The 20,247-nt window shown below is 41.4% G+C and overlaps 1 protein-coding gene across 1 annotated transcript in view; it reads left to right on the top strand.

The window, feature by feature from the left end:
- The window catches only part of PAK2 (p21 (RAC1) activated kinase 2), a 70,492-nt gene that overhangs the window by 1,255 nt on the left and 48,990 nt on the right, over positions 1–20,247 (top strand). The gene's annotated exons all lie outside the window — the stretch shown is intronic.

The raw sequence follows: 20,247 nt of genomic DNA, 5'->3' as shown, positions 1-20,247 counted from the left end.
CCTGGCAGGGCTCAGCCCAGAACCGAGGGGTGGGAGATGATGGCCATTGTCAGAAGGGGCTTCTGCCCGTCCCTGTCCTTTCCCTCTAGTGGGCGTGATTTGTTTGCTCCTTTGTAAAAAAAAAAAAAAATCAAAAAACATGGTGCTAGCACCCATTGATATCATTAATCTCAGCGCTTTACGGGTAATCTCTGGGGCCTTTTTTTCCTTCTTTGGTGTGCGATTTTTTTTTTAAATTTAACTTCTGAAAAGGTTAATAGAAATGTTTGGCAGGCCTAAAATTAGACCAAGAGGAGTTGTGTTTTGGATCAAGGTTTCTTCTGCACGTCACCTTTTTCCCCCTCTAGTGTTCTAACCCTTCCGCTCTTGTAAGTAGGCAGGATATTGAAATGGGCAAGAATTTGCGTGTTTTCTTTCTTTCGTTTTTTTTTTTTTTTGGTAGGACTATCCAAGGGAATCACATTAAATAAAGTCAGATTGGGAGGAGGGCATTGTGACTAGTAATTTTTAAAGCAGGTTCGAACTTGTCCAATTTGCCAGAAGCTCTGTGGCATTTGGAAATCACTCCTTATGCTGTATACATAGTCACTGTGTATGTGTGTGTGTGGGGGGAGAAACTATATAAATGAAAAGCTTTGTTCATGTACTTTATTGTTGAGGCTATTGATTTGAAGCATCTCTTTAATTCCTTGACTATTTGTGATTGGTTTTTATGCCACACCCAATGGTGCTCAGGACTTACTCCTGGCTTTGTGCTCAGGACTTACTCCTGGCTTTGTGCTCAGGAATCACTCCTGGCAGGGCTCAGGGGACCATTTTGGGATGCTGGAGATGGAACTCAGGTCCACTGAGTGCAAGGCAGGTGCCCTCCGGCACAAATTCCTTGCCTTTTAATTCTCTTTGTCAAGGACACCAATTTACATTCACATTATGATAAAAAGAAACCAAAAAAAAAACATGTAATATATGTAGGTCTTAAATCTGATTTCAAATTCTGGTTGAAGGAGCTTGACCTGAATTCAGTTAATTTTGTGTTTTTGCTTAATGGTCCATTGTTGCCTAAATGACCTAGTACTGAGCTTCAGCACTGGGATCATTTGGTAATATCAGTTATTCTTAACTTAATGGGAGGTCTTGTTGCCCTGAGGTATTATCCTGTGGAAATGTTACAGGGTGTTACCTGATCTGATGATGTCAGTTTCTTTGCCAGTTCTTTCTGCAATCAGGTAATAAAGAGTTAGAGGTATTCTGCTTCCTGTGGGGCCTCGGTTCCTCATTTTACCTTTATTGGAGAGTTAGTCAGTCTCCCAAACTTTGTGACATTTGGAATGCTAATCTTGCAAACTCAGATTCATGAAGCAGCAGCAGGTTTCTAGTTATCTACTGAAGGAATGAATGGTGATTCTTACGCTTTCTGTTCTTTATGATAGGTGGGTATCCATGAAGACTTTGATAACAGTGATTTTATATTCAATTACACTCTTAAAACAACCTAAAACTTGTTCAGGCAGCTAAGAAGAAACTTTCAATTCATATTTTTTTAAGAGATCTTGTTTATGTAGTTAATGATAAAATAGGTACTGTTAAATTCTCCCTATCTTTAATCTGCCAATATAAAGTATAATTTTTTTTTTAACCTGTTGTGCTCTGGGCTTAATTAACTCTTGACTCTGTTCAGGGACCAGTCCTAACTGTGCTCAGGGTACCAGGAGATCCTTGGGATGGAACTAGGGCTGGCTGTGTACCAGATGAGGATCTTGACTGCTGTACTGTCCTACAGCCCCCACGTTTCTTTTGACTTTACTACTTTTCTGATTTTGATTACAACTGGAAATTGAGTCATTCATGTTGAAGGCTTTATTCAAGGACTCAGGGTTCTGATCAGTTTGTTTTCAAAAGACTTCTAGTTAAAAAACTAATTGTATATTAATCAGGAGTGTATTATGTTACTTACAAATCTTGAGTTGTATCTTGTATTCTTGTACCTTGATATAATAAGAAATAAAGTTTCTTCCCTACCCCCCATTGCCTTCATTAAATACTGATTGTTTTCTTATGTGATTAGAGCTAAGTTAACTAGCTCTTCACTTCGGAAGAAGTACTAAGCTGATTGAGTTAGTCTGTTAGAGTGAACTTATTTACCTAGAGGACATAATGTTCGAAGAGACTGATTTGTAATACCTGAAACTTGTTATAATTCAGTGCTATTTCAATTAATTTTTTTCAAGAGTAGTCAGTTTGAACATTCATTCCTTTAGAATTTAAGAGTTCTGTTATCTCAAAGTGTTTCATGAGAATTTAGCATTCCATGTCTCAAGTGATTAGCAGCTAGAGACCTGGGTTTGAATCCTAACTTAATACATTTGCCAACCCTGAGCAAAATATGTGTTTTCTTTTTTTTCAAGACTTGAATTTTTAAGTCTAAATTGAGAATTAGTAAGAACAGTATAGTGCAAATTTCGTGCGACTGTTATTAACAGATACAATAGTGCAGGTAAAGAACTTGGCAACTGCAGGGCTAAACTGCTTAATAAATGTTAATAGTTGATGACATTTAATTGCTTTTATACCAAATGTGATGCTCCCAAACATATTTAAGACTGACTTCTTAAAGAGGTCTGATCACAGGGCCAAATTTTGAGGCTAAAACTGTTAAGGGAGAAATTGTTTTTCAGGGTTGCAATGTGAGTCAGTAGTACAGTGTGTGTTTCCCATGTGTAATGCAAAAAAAAATTTTTTTTTTCAGGAAAAAAAACATTTCATCCGTAGCATTGTACCTCTGAGACATATAAACACTTATGCTTTTGTTTATCGGTGTTACCTCAGAAAAAGTTTCACCACTGAAATAAATAGCAGGATTTTGAATATCTCTCTCTTTTTTTTTTTCTTTAAAAAAAAGACCTTTATTCACTTCATTATTACCCCTACCGCTTGTTTCATTATTAATGGCATTGACAGTGATGGGGCTGTTCCAAATCCTGTCTGGGTGCTTGCATATTTTTCAGCTGTGGTGTTCACGGTGGCTATTCAGGTTGTGGAGCTTGCTGCACACTGCTGCTATGTTGCTCCTTGAGGTTCCAACTCTTTTAGTTAAGGTGCTTGCACATGTGCTCACACTCAGCTACTGTACTCGCACGTGGGTAGCAGAACTGCCAGGATCAGGGGACCTGTGGGACATTGGGATGTGTGACCCTTTGCCACTCTCAGGCCCCTAAACATATATTTCTTAGATCTTAAAAATGTGTTTCTCATAGAATATATGGAAAATAATGAAATTTGCTTGAGAACAGAGCAAAAATTTAGTGTCAGCTCTCAGGTAGCTGCCATCATAAGTCTAGAAGTGTTTCTTCCCTTAGATTTTTTTCCCAGAAGCAGTGTTATGTACTTCTGTACTTTTTTTTTTTTCTTTTCTTTTTGGTTCACACTTGGCGATGCACAGGGGTTGCTCCTGACTCTTCACTCAGGAATTACTCCTGGTGGTGCTCGAGGGACCATATGGGTTGCTGGGAATTGAAACCCGGTCGGACTCGTGCAAGGCAAACGCCCTACCCGCTGTGCTATCACTCCAGCCCCAGTGTTATGTACTTCTTAAAGGATTCATACAATTTAAAGTAAAACTTGGAAATTGCTTCTTCTCACTTTTCTTGTCCTATTTAAAGGTTAACAGATTTGCTTTATGCTGTTAGAAATAAGCACCATGTGTATAGTTTTTGCCTTGATTTTTTTTTTTTTAATTGCACCAGCCCCCACTCCCAGTGATGCTCAGGCCTAGTGGTTTAGTCGTCAACATTGTGTACCAAAGGCCACATTCAGCAGTTTTCAGTTGGTGGTGGGAGCAGGTGGTGCTGGGATCAAACCCAGGGCCTCTCATGTTAAGCATTTGCTCTATCTCTTGAGCTAGCTCTCTGACCCTGGCCCTACCTGGAATTGTTTTGTTTTGCTTTGGGGCCTACCTGGCTCAGGGGTCCTTCCCTGTGGTGCATAGAGGACCATATCATACCAGGAATTCCCTGACCTTGAGTTTTAAAACTAAAATGTCTGATTGTGTGTGCTTTTCTTTGGTGGTTGTGGTGATGGGATGTTGGATCACACCTGCTGATATGCAGGGCTGACTCTGTGCTTAAGGAAGAGTGTGTGTGTGTGTGTGTGTGTGTATGTGTGTGTGTGTGTGTGTGTTGGGAGCGGGGTGTCCTGAGCACTCCTGATGATGCTCAAGGGACCCTATGTGGTGATGAGAATCTAACTGGGATTGGCAAGCAAGCAGGTTGAGCACCTTAACCCCTGTACTATCTTGGCCCCTCGTGTATTTTCCCTGATTGGTACATGTAATTTCTCCTTATTTTTTCAAAAGATAGTTATATATCATTATATCTCTATAAAATAGATAAATACCAAATATTATATGCATTACGTTAATTAGTGCTAGCTTTTTCTTTCAAGCCCATGTTCTCTCTTGAATACATCTCTCTGTCTGAGAATATTATGGTGCTTGGGCCTTGCATTGCTGGAGATACCTGGGTATAGTGGTGGACTGGGGCTTCCATGGATGTACCTAGTGATACTCTGTGGAGCCTGTGGTGCAGGGAATTGAACCTGAGTTGGGCATGTGCCCTAACTGCTATACTATCTCCTGAACCTGAAACCACCATCTCTCTGTCCACCTTTTTTTAAAAAAATTTTGGTTTTTTTTGGGTGTGTGTTTATGTGTAGAGAATGCACAGCAGGCGATGCTTGGGGCTTCTTACTCCTTGCTCTTTCTCAGGGATCACTCCTGGCGGGCTTGGGAGGCCAGGATGCCAGGAATTGAACCTAGGTCGTCCACATGTAAAGCAAGCATCTGTACACCTTACTGTCTCTCCAGCCACAGCCCCCCCCTTTTATTTTTAAGTGAAGCAAAATAATTTTTTTTGTTTTTTCAGTCACACCTGGTGTTGCACAAGGGTCTCTCCTGGCTCATGCACTCAGGACTTACTACTGGCGGTGCTTGGGGGACCATATGGGATCCTGGGATTCGAACCCGGGTCAGCCGCATGCAACGCAAATGCCCTACCCCATTGTGCTATCGCTCCAGCCCCAGCAAAATAGTTTTTATTGAAATAGATTTAGAGAATATAGAGAATATGAGGGGCAGAAAGAGGAAAGTGTTCAAGAGAGAACACAGGCTTCTCCAAATGGAAAAGCAGAGAATGGCTTTTGGGAGAAAGTTACACACAATTTCTCCTAATTGTCTTGGCCTGGAGTTGGCTGCATACACATGAAAGTTAATCTGGGTACTGTCACAGTAAAAGCCTTGGACTCTAGATGGTCCTTTCATATACATGTTACAATCTTAGATTCTCCTGTAGTTTTTCTTCTGATGAGTATACCCTTCTCTGGGTGACAGTTTCTGCATCTGGGTGGTGCCTCTGCTTCTCTCCTAGGAGCTCAGGGTTTCATCTCAAAGAGGATGTGGTTTGCATGCCTTTGGGCTCTATTGGGTCTAGATAATTTCTTCTCAAGTTTTATTATTTCCCTAAAGCTCATTACTAGGGACCTTCTAGCTGCCTTTAACATCCCCACCGCTTTTCCTGAGAGATTGCACCTCTTAAGTCTTTTTCCCCTTACTTAAAGTGATTGCAAAGTTGTTCGTGATGCATTTTTTATAGGCATTCAGTTTTCCTTCCAACACCAGTTTCACCATCAGTGTGACCTTCCCTCCACCACGGCCCCCCATTTTCCCAACCACCTCCCCAAGTCTGCCCCTTTAGGCACAAAATAATTTACTTTGTATTATTTGTTACAACTAAATTATCAAAAAATACTTAAGTAAAAGAAAATTTGTGAAAAGTGTTATATCTCACCCTGGGAACATTAAGTCCTTGTCTGAGGGTTTACTAAACTGTTGTTGAGTGTTCTTTGTTAATGTTTTTGTTGAGCTTAGTTGGCCTCTATGTTAGTTTCTCACCTAAAGTGGTGTGTTTTTAGTGGGATATCTGTATTGTGGAATTTGGAGGTGGTGTTGCATGGCTGCAAATGCAGCTGCACCCTCCAAAAACTCCAGAATATTCAACTGGGCAATGCACTTATATGGTGGCTGGTTGAGGGATGTGGGTATGGTTGCCAGGACTTCTCAGAGTCAGGGTGGAGCAGGAGGTTAGTAGGAGGCTGCCCACCCCCACCTGGAGAAGTCACCAGAGTCCTCAATCTGTAGACCCGGTGTACCTGAAATTTTCAGTAGTTTGTCCTCCTGCAGAGCTTAGTCGTGAAGCAATACAATAGGACCATTGAGATGGTGGCAGTTGTGGGGCTTTCAGTGATGCTGCCAGGGCTTTGGGACGTGGCACACACCACCTCCTGAGAATACCCCCGTATTTTTGACTGGTGTATTTTTGACTCGAGACTGGTGTATCGTGAATTTTTGTGGCTAGTTGATCTCTTCCCAGTTTTAATCATGAGTCTGTAAAAGCTGAGCTGATAAATGAGCTTACATGGCAGCAGTTGTCAGATGTCTCCTTTTAAATCTTTGAGGGACCAGGGTGCATCTTCTATAACTACTTCATGCTGACAGGACAAAGGCCCTGACTATGTAAAGGTGTGAAATCCATGCCAATTTAGTAAATGGGGCCCAGGCACCATTCTGTTTTTTTTTTTTTTTGTTGTTCATTTTTTGTTTTTTGTGACACCCAGCAGTGCTCAGGGCTTACTCCTGGGTCTGTGTTCAGGGATCACTCCTGGCTGACAGGAGTGTTGAGTGCCAGTGTGGAGTGCCGGGGATTGAACCTGTGAAGTCCCCAGATAAAACCAACATTCTTAATAAAGTTAATCAGATCTGCTTATTGCTAGGCAAATCAAAATAGTTTAATTTGCACTTCCTATTTGTTGAAACTGTTAGTAGATATTTCCATTATTTCTGTTAAATACAAAGAATAACTAAAGTTCTCCTTTTCATTTTTTGGTTTTGAGATTTAAATTTTCTTTTTCTTCAAAGGTTCAGGGCCGGAATGATAGTACAGCAGGTAGGATGTTTGCCTTGCAGCGGACCTGGGTTTGATTCCCGGCATCCCGTATGGTCCCCCTAGTATCCCCAGGAGGAATTTTTTTTTTTTTGGGCCCGTTCGAGCAAATCGATGATCAACGGGAGGGCCTTTACTTTACTTACTTTACTTGGGTCATACCCAGCGATGCACAGGGGTTACTCTCGGCTCTGCACTCAGAAGTCACTCCTGGTGGTGCTTGGGGATCCATATGGGATGCTGGGAATCAAACCCGGGTCGGCTGCGTGTAAGGCAAACCCCTAATCGCTCCAGCCCCAGGAATAATTCTTGAGTGCAGAGCCAGGAGTAACCTGAGCATTGCAGGGTGTGACCCAAAAAAAAGAAAAAAGAGAAAGCAAAAAAAACCCCCAAAAAAACAAAGTCTGCAATTCATAGACTTTTAAATTAATCTTGTTTTGGGACCACACTTGGTGCTCCGTGCTTAGAGTCCTGGCTCTGTGCCCAGGTTATCACTCCTGATGAGGCTCAGGGGACTATATGGGATGCCAGGATTGAAGCTGGGATAGCCACATGTAAGGCTATTCTATTCTATTGCTTCAGTCCTAATTTTTTGGTTTTGGTTTTGGGCCACACCTGACTTTGCTCAGAGACTACGGCAGTGCTTAGGGGAACATATATGGTGTCACAGATTGAACCCAGGAAGGTGGAATGTTCTTTACCAACTCTTCTATCTCTCAGGCCCAAGAAATAACTAAGCTTTTGTGCTTACCTATTACCTTACTGGACTCAAATAAACTTCAACAGCTTTTGATTTCCAGACTCATTCATTGTCTTTGGGAAGGAGGGATGGTCACACCCAGTGGCACTCAGGCACGACGTTCAGCTCAATGCTTGGGTATTGCTTCTGTTTGGTTTTTAACATACTTGCTTGTATTCTCTTACATACATTCTCCGTCCCTCTCAAAGAGCAAGGCAAGCTACTGAGAGTATCCTGTCCGCAAGGCATAGCCTGGCAAGCTCCTCGTGGTGCATTCGATATGCTAAAAACAGTAACAATAATGGTCTCATTCCCCTGACCCTGGAAGAGTCTCCAGTACGGCACCATTGGGAAGGACGAGTAAGGAGAGGCTGCTAAAAACTCAGGGCTGGGGCGAATGGAGACATTACTGGAGCCCGCTTGAGCAAATCAATGAACAATGGGATGAGAGTGATACAGTGATACAGAGCCTAAGGGATTATTGCCAAATAGGATCAAACTAGGGTTGGCTACGTGCAAGGCAAGTGCCTCATCCCAGTATTATCTCTTTTGCCCCAGATTTAGTAGCTTGAGCTGAAAATAATACTTTTTATTTTATTCATTAGTCAGAATATATGGGGCCAGCAGTGCACAGGGCTTAACTTCTTGCTCTGTGTTTGGGGGTCACTTCTGGCAGGACTTGAGAGACCTTGTGTGGCGTTGTGGATTAAACCCAGGTTGGTCAATGTGCAAGGCAAGGGCCATACTTCCATACTGTAACTCTGGCTCCTATTTATTTCTGTTTTATTTTATTTAATTTATTTTTTTGCTTTTTGGGTCACACCCAGCAATGCACAGGGGTTATTCCTGGCTCTGCACTCAGAAATTTCCTCTGGTGGTGCTCAGGGAACCATATGGGATGCTGGGATTCGAACCCGGGTCAGCCGCCCGCAAGGCAAACACCCTACCCACTATGCTATTGCTCCAGCCCCAATTTATTTCTATTTTAATAGAAATAATTGGCTAATCTCTAATTGCCCAGAATCTCTGCAACATGATTAAAATAAGAGGTGATAATTGTCTGGGAATGTCTCTGGAATTTTTACAGCTGTTAATTTTAGAGAGAGATTATTTTATTCTGTCCTACTTTACAAAAAGTCTTTGAAATTTTGTTCAGAATTTTTGGTAACACTTATTTTAGGGTGATGGTGAGGTTTTGCTTTGAACTGCTGATAAGCATATAGGGTAATAAGTATTTTAATAACTAAAGGTACCCTAAGGCATATATTTCAAGAAATCTAAACTCTGTTTATGATAATTACTTAACTAGACAAAATGTTAGGAATAGAGGACAATCTCATAGAAATTTCATTTAATAATTATATGAAAACTTTCACAATTGCTTCTTTTGGGGAGGGGGATACCCAGCAGTGCTCAGGATTTACTCCTGGCTCTCTACCTCAGGGATCACTCCTGGTGGGTTAGGGAACCAGATGGGGTGATGGGAATTGAACCTGTGTTGACTGCATACAAAACAAAGTGCCCTATCTGCTGTAGTATTTCTCTAGCTGCATAGTTACTTTGTGATCTTGAGGAATTCTTAGTCATGAGTTTTAATAATTTAGTGAAATTTTATGTATATTGGTTACAATTTTCAAAGTTTATTATTGTACTGGATTATATAACTTATACAAGGCAGTTTTTCTATCATTTACCAGTAATTTATTTTATTGTTCATTAATTTGACTTCCTAGATTTTTTTCCTCTTGGAGTTTTTAAGTTTTTAAGTTTTTAAGTTATACCTGGTGGTGCTTGGGAATTACTCTCATTGGAACATGTGAGATCATGTGTAGGGTTGAACAGGTCAGTGCGTGCTCAGCAAAGAGCTTAACGCCTTACTCTCAGGCCCTTTTTTGATATTCTTTTTATATATTTATATATTTTTTTGTTTTTTTTTTATTTTTGTGGTCATACCCAGTGATGCTCAAGGGTTACTCCTGGTGGTGCTCGGGGGACCATATGGTATGCCAGGGATCGAACCTGGGTTGGCCGCGTGCAAGGCAAATGCCCTACCCACTGTACTATCACTCTGGCCCCCTTTCTTGATACTCTTAAAAGATAGCTTTGAGATTTAGTCTATTTTCTATTTTCTGTTTCCTTGGTTTAAAGTAAATTCTTTTCTTCTCTTTTTGCTTTTTTGGGGAGTGGGTTGGTCTTGGCGGGCACACCCTGAGCAGTGCTTAGCTGTTACTGATGGTTCTGTACCCAGGTGGTACTCAGGTAATTCAGGTACTCGGGATCGTAAACAGTGCTAGGACATAAACTAGGGTAGGACAAAGTGGCTACATCGAAGGCAAGTGCCTTACTTCCTATATTATTTCTCTGGTTCCCCTTCATGCTTTTCTAACTCAATTTTTAGTTCCTTTTTTGAAAATTTCCTTTCTCCTCCTCTTTCCCTTTGTTGTTGCAGCCGTGACCAGGGATTGTATGCCTAACTGGTACTCACTTGGGGTTGCCTATCAGGTGGCAGGGGTCTTCACATTTGGCCAGAGCACTTACCAAGGTTTATACTGCTTCAGTTGTGGTGTTGGCACACATGCTTACTGGGCGTCACACTCCTTAGTTGAGGCACAGATTAAAGTTTTGCTTACTGAGGTTTTCTGCAGTGCTTACACGTGTTTGCCAGAGGCCATGCCCCTTTGTGTGCTTTTACATATCTAATTTGTGACACAGTCGGAAATTGCGTGAAGCACTGGAAATCACAGACAGGAGAGCTGCCAGGGAAGCTACTGGCACGTGTGGAATACCGGGAAATTGAAACTTGTGACCCTACACCTGCCAGGCATCATTCTAAACTACTGCATTGGTCCTTCAGATTTCCTCCCTTTTTTTTCAATTTTTACTCAGGTGATTTATAATACATGATTTATAATGCCGTTTATTAGTTTCAGGACTGAAGCGATAGTACAAGGAGGTAGGACGTTTGCCTTATAGGCAGCTGACCCAGATTCAATACCCTGTACCCCATGTCCAGGAGTAGACCCTGCATACTTATGGGTGTGGCTCCAAATCAGTAGTAATCATAGAGTTTCAGGCATACAATGTTCCAACACTGCATCAACTACAAAGTGTCAGGGTCCCTCCGATCAGTGTTTCAGGATCTCTTCCTGTTTCCTCCCCCACTCTCCTCAAACTTAGTAACAACTCTTAGTGTCTGTTACCATTGGCTGTTTGGTATTCCTGTATTGTTTCTTTATATTCCCCATGAGATTATTCAGTATTTGTACCTCTCCTTCATCATGACACACTAGTTCCCTTCATGTTGTGGTGAGTGGTGTGATTTCATCTTATAGTTACTATTATTTCATTATGTATAGAAACAGAAACCAGCTTCTTTATCCACCTGTTGGTTCATGGGCACTTCAGATGTTTCCAAATATTGGTTATTATGGTGTTGCATAGAAATATCTTCTTGACATAAATATCTTTGGGGGGGGGTGGAACTCAAGAGGTGGAATTGCTGGGTCACATGGAAGCACAATTTTTTTTTAATTTTTTTTAATTAGTGAAACACCATGAGGTACAGTTATAGACTTATAACTTTTTGTGCTTGAGTTTCAGTTATACAATGATCAAGTACCCATCCCTCCACCAGTGCCCATCCTCCCCCATCACGGGTCCCAGCATCCCTCCCACACCCCATCCTCCCTGTCCCACCCTGCCTCTGTGGCAGGGCATTCCCCCTTGTTCTCTCTCTCTCTTCTTTTGGGTACTGTGTTTTGCAAGAGAGGCATTGAGTGGCAATCATATTTGGTCTGTAGACTACTTTTAGCATGTCTCTCCCACCCTGGGAGGGTCCTCACAACACCCTTTATTTGGTGCTCTCTTCTCTATCTGAGCTTCCTTTTCACCTAGCACATGTGGCTGGCCTTCAAGTCATGGAGCAAAATTCCTGGTACTAATCTCAGCCATTCCTGCGTGTTAGTCTCCCGTTTTGTTGCTTTATGTTCCCCAGATGAATGCAACCTTTCTGTTTCTATCCCGCTCTTTCTGACTCATTTCGCTTAACATGATACTTTCCATGTAGTACCACTTGTATGTAAATTTCATAACTTCATCTTTTCCAACAGCTACATAGTACTCCATTGTGTAAATGTACCAGAGTTTCTTTAACCAGTCATCTATTCTCGGGCACTCAGGTTTTTTCCAGATTCTGGCTATTGTAAAGAGGGAAGCACAATTCTTAATATTTTGATTAGTATCCATACTATTTTTTAAAGAGATTGAACTAGATAACATTCCCACCAAGAGTGGATGAAGATTCCTTTTCGCCACAACTACACCAGCATTGCAGCATTGGTTATTTCTACTCTTTTTTTTTGGGGGGGGGGTCACACCTGGCGATGCACAGGGGTTACTCCTGGCTCTGCACTCAGGAATTACTCCTGGCGGTGCTCGACGGACCATATGGGATGCTGGGAATCGAACCCGGGTCAGCCGCGTGCAAGGCAAATGCCCTACCCACTGTGCTATCTCTCCAGCCCCTATTTCTACTAATCTCTCTGGTGTGAATTGTTCGATATTTCACTGTTGGTTTGATTTGTATTACCCCGATGAAAAGTGATGAAGAGAAATTTTTATATGCCTTTTGTCTCTCAGTGGACCTTTTTTGAAGACTTGTCTGTTCAACTCTTCTTCCCAGTAGATAGGGTTTTTGTTTGGTTTGGGTTTGTGGGTCACTCTGGTAGTGCTCAGGACTTATTCTTGTAGAATTATACAGTATTTATCCATTAGGATTTGGTTTACTTCAAAGTCTGCTAATTTTTGTCTACATAAATTCAAATAGAAATCTATTTTTACTTTTTTTTATAAAAGTAAAATTGTACCTCTATGTAAAGTGTTTTTATTTTTGTTTCGGGAGCCATACCCACTGGTGCTGTGTGGTGGCTACCCCTAGCTTAGTGCTTGAGAGTTGCTCCTGATACTGCTCAGGGTGCTGTGGACTCTGGGGCTCCCACATGCAAGTATGCACTTCTAACTCTTTGAGCCATCTCAATGACTCCTCGTCTTTTGTTTTTTAACCAGGGTCTCAGCTTTTGGTTGAGACCTAAAATCCTGTTTCAGAGCCAGGAGTAACCCCTGAGCATTGCTGTGTGATCCCAAAATTAAAAAAATAACTTTTAATTACATTGTGTTAATGTAGATTACTTAAAATTTTATTAGAATGGAGTCTGTGCTCATTTCCACTTTTTTCCTAATTAGAAAAGGTATAGCATAATTACTAATGTAGTAAGTACTGACCACTAATTCCTTAAAATTTGTAGATATCATTTGGTGATGTCATATATTAGTCATTTTATTTCAGAGCATCTTAATTTCTAAAATATTTTGGTTATGTTAGCTCTTCCTTGAAAACATTTCCCATAATTTGGTTGGCTAAGTATTTCTGTCCTCTTTGTGTCCTGTTTGTCATTTGTTTTGCTAAAAACTTTTTATTGATTTGCAATACTGTCATTAATAGGGTTTTATGCTCATAACATTCCAACATGGGCTGGAGCGATAGTACAGTGGGTAGGACATTTGCCTTACGCACTGCCGACTGGGCCAACCCGGGTTTGATTCCTCCACCCCTCTTGGAGAGCCCGGCAATCTAAGGAGAGTATCTCGCCCGCACGGCAAAGCCTGGCAAGTTCCCCGTGACATATTCGATATGCCAAAAACAGTAACAACAAGTCTCACAATGGAGACATTACTGGGCCCGCTCGAGCAAATCAATGAACAACGGGAGGACAGTGCTACAGAGCTAACATTCCAACACCTCATCTCCCAGCCAGTGTCCATTTTACCATTGTTGCAGGATATACCCCCTTCTCTATACCCACCACTCATCCCATCACTTCCTCAGTGCCATGGTAATAAGCTCAGTCTGTGGACCAGTTCTCAGATTCTATTGCCTGGCCATTCCCTTATCATGCCTTTTTTTTTCTTTTTTGTTTTTGCACATGCAGCAGTGCTCAAGGCTTAGTCCTAGCTCTATGCTTAGGGCATAGTGTCCTGGTGGTGCTTGGGGGACCATATGGGGTGCCAGGATAGATCCCTGGTGGGCCGCATGCAAGGCAAGCGCCATACCTACTATACTAGCTCTCTGGCCTACTGTGCTGTTTATGTCACTTTCAATGTAGACTATTTCTTTTATTAAACTTTTAGTTCTTTTGCATTCCATAAAAATTTACCCAGCTCTCCATCTTATAAATTGCTCCTTTTCATCTTGGTCTTTTTACTTTATATGTGACTAATAATTATCAGTATTTTCAGATGAGTTATGTATACTAAAGTAATTCTGAATCAGGCTTTGATTCTGTGTAAAGAATATATTTTTTTCCTTTTTCGTGTGCTGTTACTTTCTGATGGAATCAGTGTTGGATTTTCTTTCTTTTTATTTTTTTTTCCTTGACTGGTAACCATTCTTTATTTCGTGGCAGCCTTTGTCAAAAATGTTTTTGGATTGTCCTGGCCGGTATAGCTTACTGGAATTCTACCTGAAACACTTTGGTATGGTATTAAAGGATAAATGAAGAGCTCACTGCCCAAGTTCCAGTAATTAATATTCATTAATCTAATATATTACATTGGGCTGAAATGGTACGCTTTTTAACTGTCTCTGATTTCTGGCATGTCCTGCTATTATTTGTCTTACTTATTTTAGCATTTATTTCCAACACAAATTCCTTGTATGACTACATCTTTCAGGAAGCTATTTGCTAGTCCACGTTCTTAGAAATTTATACAACTCCACTTGAACCTTACATACACAAAGGCACCTAAGATGTGCTCTTGCTTGTTTTTTAGAACTTGCATGGTAATTTCTAAAGGTCTGTGGAAAATCAGTTAAGAACTCTGCCTGCCACAAAATCTTACCTCTGCCTCTGAAAGTAGGAAGGGTAACTAGTTTGTTTCTTTGTAGTAGACTTAGAGTTTCTAAATTAAAAACAAACTTAGCTGAGAGAGGGATATCTTTAATACTTTGTATTATAAAGCCTGTCTGGGTCACTTAAGACTGAGTGACCTTATCAGTAGTGGAAATTCTTCAAAGATTGAATCAGAATTGTTTCTGTAGAGATTGAAACAGGTAATTTTTGATTTGGTACAATGTTTTTCTAGAATAAGCTAATTGTACAGGAGGTAAGGCACTTGCCTTGCTTACAGTTCAGATCCCCAGCACCACATATGGTTCCCACAAGATAGCTTTAGCACTTCCAGAAATAATCCCTGAGCATTGTCAAGTATGTCCTAACCTCTCCTGTGCCCCCTTGCCCCCCCCCCCCGATAAACTATGGAATAAGTTGGCTTTCGTGTTTGACTTTTTTTGGAGGGGTAGGGGGCACACCCAGCGGTGCTCGGGGGATTACTCTGTGCTCCTGGATCACTCTGGTTGTGCTCAGAGGATCTTATCAGGTGCTGGCTATTGAACCTAGGTTGGCCATGTGTAAGGCAAACACCTACCCACTGTACTGTTGTTACTCCTTAGTTCCAGTATTTTTAAAACTTGGATAACCACTAAATGATCCAGTATTTTTTTTTTAAGTTTGGATAACCACTAAATGATTACTGTGGGACAGGAGCTATAGTATGGTGGGGAGGGACCCTGCTTGTCTTACATGCAGCTGACCTGAGTATGTTCCCCGACACCCCATTTGGTCCCCTGAGCACCGCCAGGATTCCTGAGTGCAGACCCAGGAACCTCTGAGCCCTCCAGGTATGGCCCCCAAACAAAAATAAATAAATGATCACTCTGCTGTACCTTATTGCAATAAAAGGCCATAATTTAGATTGATCGTTTTGTAGTAGGAATTCAATTCAGATCTCTTTTATGTCTAGCAGAATATTGAACTTTTCTTGCATTATTTTTCCTCTCTGCTTCTGTCATTTTGAATTGCCATTTGAGACTTGTGACCAAACTTGGGGGAAGTTAAACTTTATGCATTTAACTTGGTGTTTTTTTTTTTTTTGCTTGTGCTTTTCTTATTTGGGGAGTGGGACACACACACACCCTGTAATGCTCAGGGCTTCTTACTTTTGCTCCTGGCTCTGCACTCAGGGATCACGCCTGGCAAGTTCATGAGTATCATATAGAGTGTTGGGAACCCAACCTGGGTTGGCCATGTTCCAGGTGAGCACCTTACCTACTGTCCTATTACACCAGCCCCTTTTATTTTTTAAAAGTCATCTTTGTTGTTGTTACTTGTCTTTCCATTCCCTACTTTACAGGAAGGTTTTAAATTTCCCACATTGCCCCTCCCCCTTTCCCATCTGTCACTTTTGATGCTGTTCTAATGGCAGGGGGTGGGGTGGTGATGGGGTGTCACACAGACTGTTACTGTGCTCCCAAGGACTTAGGCGTTTGTACACCTTCCCATTGCAACTCTGGTTAGGTGCTGTACACTTTTGCAGTGTTTGTGCACATTTGGTTGGCTGCAGTATGAGTGGAAATGGCTCATAGTGCCTAGGATTATGGACAGCAGAGCTTGGAGATAATGCTTGTCGCCTGTTTCAGCAACAGGAATTGAACTCATGACCAGTATTGCAAGCCCTGAGCTGTTCCTCTGGGCCCCCTTGGAATTTCTGGAGGCATTTTCTGAGTCTTAGTCTTGTGGGAGTTGTTTCATTTGTTTAGTGTAATAATTTGGTGGAAGCCAGAGTGAAAATAGGAATCACATTTAGATCACCAAGTTTCTTTCCCCACCCTGCACTTTCTAATTGCAAAGACCTTCCTCTCTTTGCTTGTAAATTTCTTTCCATTCTTAAAAAGACTATTTGATTTATTTGCCTAATTACTCATATAAATTGGGAGTTCTGGGTCCTCTTTTCCATTATCTTCGACTCATTCCCGTCAGCACATTTCATTGTAGATGAGTCATCTGATACTGTTTCCCAGTCACAGTGAATTCAAAACTGAGACTAAGTCTTACATTTTTGGCTTGTAGTATCTGACATACATTAGGTACTAAATAATTATTTGAAATGAAAAGAAATTTTAAGAAACTTTTTTTAATTTCTCTTTCCTTCTTTCCCTTCTTTTCACTAATAGATCTCTTGGGATAATAGCTCAAGTGGTAGGGCAGATGCCTGGCATTCAGAGGCAGAGTTGGATGCTTGGCCCTGACTCCCTTCCCAACCCCTGGGTGTGGCCCCTATAAAAAGCAAAAAGAGATCTCTGGGAAGTGGAATTGAGGAAAATATTTTTTCCCCTTAGGTTTGAGGTGAGTTAGTTTTCCTTTTCTTTGTTTATTTTTTGGTAATGATTATTTACTATGTTTTCTTTGTTATTTGGGCCACATCTGGTGGTGGTCAGTGCTTACTCATGGCTTTGTGCTCAGTGATCACTCCTGGTGGGACTTAAGAGACCATATGGGGTGTCAGGGATTGAAACTCTGTCTGCCACATGCAAGACAAATGCCTTGCTTGCTGTACTATCTACTATTTACTATTTTTATTATGAGAGTAACAAAACATTTAAAACCAAAACCCTTGACTCCCTGGGTTCCTGGCTCTTCTACTCAGCAGTCTTATTTCCCTTCTTTGGGACTGCTCGTCTTCTTGCTGTGTGATGAAGAGCATGCTTACTGTTTCTCTTACCTTCTGGGGAAGAATATGATCTGTTGTAACTTGAGAAGGATTGAGTGATAAGAATTTCCATGATTTTATCTTGTATATATGGTGGCTAAGATGTGAAGATCAAGATAGATGGAACATTCAATTTTCTTAACTTTCTAGAATCAGAGACCTTAAAGATAATAGAATGTGGGTATATTTTCAAATTTCCTGTCTTTCTTCTAGGATAAAAGACAAAACCTTGATTATGGGACCAGGTGAAATAACTGAAAAGGCTGGAGCCTGTGCCTGGCATGGACACGGCCCCAGGTGTGGCCCTGGAGACCCCAGTATTAGTTCCTCTAATAAGGCACTGATTGGGAACCCCCACCAAAAAAAAAAAAAACAGCCAAAACAACAAACCCTTGGTTCTGGTTCCATCATGGGTAAAACTTCTTTCGTTGATTTGTTCATTCATAAGCGTTATTCATCCCCTAGATTCTCATGAACCAGACACAATGCTGTTAGAGATATAATGGTCAACAAAATACTTAACTGGACTTACGCTTGTATAGTTTGTAGGAGGGAAGAAAGTCTTGGGATTTAGGTGTAACCAGTGGGATGAATGTTAAGAATATTTATGGGATAGGAGTGAGGTGGTGTCTGAGGTTTCCTGAGCATGTGACATAAAGAACAGTGCTTGGAATAGGTCTTCGACGGGTGGAGGTGGTAGCTAAAAAGGAGGACAGCCAGCTTAATCCTAATTTGCCTAGCCCCCCGGTCTTTCCTGGTGTCAGCACTGAAAACCCCTTTGTCTCAGGAAACCAATCTCAGACACACACACACACACACACACACACACACACACACACACACTCTTTCTGGTCACGGAACAGGAAGTCTCTGAAAGGTCATGTGTGGAGGCCTAAGGTGACTCAAGAAACTGAAGGAATGCATAAACTCAGTTCGAAGAGGGAGAGATAACAAAAAACTAAATGAGCCCAGAAATTTAGGGGTTTTTAAAATTATCCTACTTAAGGCTATAGTTTGAAGACTGAAGTGATAAAGTTTAATCATTTTGAAAGTTACTCCCAGGGCTGGAGAGAGTCCAGTGGCTCACAGACAACCTAGGTTCAGTCCCTGGCACCCAGTATGGCCCCAGGCAGAGCTGGAAGTAAGTCCTGAGCTCTGCTAGGGATGACCCAAAAAATAAAAAAGTTGCTCCTTCAGTATGAAAAAGGCTTGAAGTAAGTGGATTTGGAGATAACCGTAATTTAGTCACAGGCTGTTTTGGAATTGGGATATTACAAAAGTGTGAAAACCTGAAACATGATTATTATAAATTGCTTTCCTCCAAGAAAGTTAATTTTTTTGAAAATGGAAAAACCATGGGGCAAGAGCGATAATAAGTACAGTGGGCTGGGCACATGCTTTGCATGTGGCTGACCTGGGATGGACCATACATGGTCCCCGAGCCCTGCCAGAAGTGATCCCTGAGCATTGTTGGGTGTCGTCCAAAAACAGAACCAAAAAGAAAAAATAGAGGCCAGAGAGATAGTATGGTGGATAAGGTGCTTGCCAAACAACTGACCCAGGTTTGGTCTCTGGTACCACATATGGTGGGTCTCCTGAGCCCTGCCAGGAGTTATCCCTGGAGGGCAGAGCCAAAAGTAAGCCATAAGCACTGCTGGGGGTGGTCCAAAAACAAAACAAAACAAAAAAACCTAAAAGTTTTACTCCTATACTTTTTCTGTTTCCAGTTAAAACTTATGCCAGCAGAATCAATTATCCAGATAACAGTTGTTCTTTACGTATAGGTGACTGTCAGCCTTTTTTTCCTCTCAGGAAGAATGGCATTGTTGGAGCTTTGGCTTGCTCTTCAAGCCCATGTTTTCCCCTTGCACATGTAATTAATTGTCTCTGCTTCTTTGCTTGCCCATTTCCACTCTGGAGAAGCCTGTGTTCTCTCTTGAATACACTTTCTCTCCCCTCATATCTTCCCAAATAAGTTAATTAAAAACTATCTTGTTTAACCAAAAAAAAAAAAAAAAAGAAGAAGAAGAAGAAGAAAGAAAGAAAGGGACCGGAGTGGTAGCACAGTGGTAGGGCGTTTGCCTTGCACGCAGCTGACCCAGGTTCGATTCCCAGCATCCCATATGGTCACCCCAAGCACTGCCAGGAGTAATTCCTGAGTGCCAAGCCAGGAGTATCCCCTGTGCATCGCTGGGTGTGACCCAAAAAGCCAAAAAAAAAAAAAAAAAAAAGAAAAAGAAGAAGAAAGAAAAAAGAATGTGTGCCTTTGGATGCATGACTGTGAATTTATAGAGCAGTCCTTTACCTTAATGTAGAGCTATAATTTTGTCACTTTCAGAGCAGTCCTGTTGAAAGAAAATGCTCAGGGGATCAAACTGGGTCAGTGACATGCAAGGAAAGCCTGGCCACAAGCAAGTTCCACAGCTGAAACAGTGTGACTACCTCACCCAGGCATGCACACAAGCCCTTGTCATTACCACCACCAACACAGCAACAGGAAAGGGGGGCAGGAAAGGGAATAAGAAAAAATAAAGAGCAGAAATTTTAGCATCAAGTAGAGGCTTACCATGACTTACATTTCTAACCAGATCACCCTGAAACTCAGATATTTGTTATTAGTGACCTAGCTGTAACATTCTGTTTCTGAGCAAAATGTCTTTCCTCATTGCTCACTTTTATGTAAATAATTTACATAAAATGTAAACTGTTCATGCTTGGCCCCATTATAACCCTGTAGTCATGAGCAGTTTATAAGCATTGAGTTATTCATTATTCTATCTACAAGTTCTTGAAGGTCTAAACACATTGGGCTGGTCCTGACTATAAAATCTGAAGTCTAGAGACATTAATAAGTACATTCTTTTTTTGGGGGGTGGGGTGGGGGAGGGTTTGGGCCACACCTGGTAGTGCTCA

Source organism: Sorex fumeus, unplaced genomic scaffold, assembly GCF_029834395.1.
Source record: "Sorex fumeus unplaced genomic scaffold, SorFum_2.1 ptg000044l, whole genome shotgun sequence".
Classification (NCBI taxonomy): Eukaryota; Metazoa; Chordata; class Mammalia; order Eulipotyphla; family Soricidae; genus Sorex; species Sorex fumeus.
This window is presented reverse-complemented; position numbering and strand designations above follow the sequence as displayed.